At 60.5% G+C, this 1,909-nt stretch overlaps 1 protein-coding gene across 1 annotated transcript in view; it reads left to right on the forward strand.

Moving 5' to 3' along the window:
* The first annotated feature begins 1,743 nt into the window (after positions 1 to 1,743).
* The window catches only part of MAP1A (microtubule associated protein 1A), a 75,006-nt gene continuing 74,840 nt past the window's right edge, over positions 1,744 to 1,909 (forward strand). The window contains exon 1 of the mRNA XM_019503867.1: positions 1,744 to 1,854. The gene's annotated coding sequence lies outside the window, so the exon portion shown is untranslated. The remainder of the gene's footprint in view (positions 1,855 to 1,909) is intronic.

A 1,909-nucleotide genomic window follows, 5' to 3' on the forward strand; every position in this document is an offset into this window, starting at 1 on the left:
CTGGGTGCGGTGCGGTGCGGGGCCGGGGCTGTCCCCGGGCGGTGAGCCGGGGGGGCGGGACGGGGAGGGGAGCGGCGCAGGCTCCGGCTGGGTGCGGCTGCAGGCAGCGCGCCAGCAGGACGTCTCCCGCAGTGCCCCGGGCCGGTGCGGCACCCGGAGCGCAGAGCTGTGCCGGGACACCCGTCAGGGCGCTGCCGGCTTCCCCCGTGTGCGTACAACAGAGGAGCGAGTCCCCCGCGCCCCCTCCTCCGTCCTGCGCGTGCTGATGGCCGGGGTCGCGGCGCGCTCCGCAGTGCGGCCTGCTGCGACGAGCCGCAGAGCCGCCACCGATAAACTCTTATGTCCGGAGCAGCGACAGGCTCTTCTTGCCCTCACACTGGGCCTTTGCTGCCTCCCCTTGGGTTGGTGTGTCATGGGGCAGGTGCCAAGGGCTGGGCTGGCTGCCCTACCTGCATCTGCTCTTCGAGCCGTGCTGCGACGCTAAGGGCTCAGCCCTTCCCTGCTCCAGTGGGTTGCAGGCAGGGCGCAGAACTTGGGTTTCTCCTGTCCTTCGTTTGGTGTTGTTCTCTTCTCCTTGTGTCCATCGTACCAGAGCTGACTTCCCACCATCCCTTGGGCTGGGGGGAGCAGGAGGGTGGTGTAAGAGGGCACAGTCAGCAAGTCCTGATGCAGCTGGAGCTTTGCAGAGGCTGCAGTGAGTGGGCAGAGCTGCAGGAGCAAACGTGATGCCACCTCTCTCCCCCAGCCTGGCAGAGGGCTGCTTCCTGCTGGGTGCGAGGGTGAGAGCCTGTGGCTTTGTTGTGCCCCCTGGCATGGGAAGCTCTTCCCCAGAGCCCTGAGGGTGACACTCCAGCAGGCTGTGAGGATGCTGCTTGGTCAGAGGAGCTGCAATAGGAAGGCGAGGAGCTGGCATGGATCACAAGGACTAAAAGCAAAGTCAAGGGGTCTTGGGGCTGAGGAAGTGACGGACTTGCTTGTGCTCTGGAGGGGGTACATGCTGCCAGGGTTTGGCTCTGGGGGACCAGTACCTGGCCAGTAATCCAGTTAGTTCAGTGTCCCATCTCCACCCCTGGCTCTTGCCGGACACTGGAAGACGTAAAACCCCTGTTGCACTTCTGCCTAATCATAATCAGGCAGCCAGCGAGTGGGTGTCGCTCTCCAGCTGGGCTTCACAAGCAGGGGCAACACACTTACTCCCTCTCCCTGCCCTGTAACTCGAGGGCCCTCTTTAAAAGGGGTATGCGGAGCTTGACAGCCAGCTCCTGCTGACGGTCTGTGGGAGGTGGGCGCCTTCCTGGCACCCGACACTGGGGCTGCTGTGACTTCCTGCCAAGCCCTGTGGATCCCTCCATCACCGCCGTTCTTCTCAGCAGAAGACGGGCAGGGTCCACTCCTGGCCAGGCCTTTCCTAGCATCTGTTGAAGTAGGTTTTGGACTCTGAACCAGTTGGTCTCTCAGGTGCTGCCCTGTCTTGCCTTCAGACTAACACTGCTGACCTCTCTTCTTGGGTTGGGAAATCATAGACTCGCAGAAAATGAGGGTTGGGAGGGACCTCAGGAGGTCACATCTAGACCAAGCCCCTGCTTAAAGCCAGACCATTCCCATCTGGATCATCCCAGCCAGGGTTTTGTCTAGCTGGGTCTTCAAAACCTCCAAGGATGGAGATCCCACCACCTCTGAGTAACCTGTTCCAATGACTCACCACCCTCCTCGTGATCATGTAATGAGGCCTTTGTTTCCTCTGGTTGGCAGGAATTCGCTCATGGGACATTGACCTTCTCTCGTGTGACTTGAATCAACAGCTACGACTCTTTGTGACCCGGCACCTTGCTCAGTTCTCTTCAGAGGTCAAAGGTCAGCTTTCTTTGCTCTCTCTGTCTTGGTTTTTGGGGTTGTGTGTGTTTTTTTT

The sequence above is a fragment of the Gavialis gangeticus genome, unplaced genomic scaffold (genome assembly GCF_001723915.1).
Source record: "Gavialis gangeticus isolate Ggan-Ray unplaced genomic scaffold, GavGan_comp1, whole genome shotgun sequence".
Classification (NCBI taxonomy): Eukaryota; Metazoa; Chordata; order Crocodylia; family Gavialidae; genus Gavialis; species Gavialis gangeticus.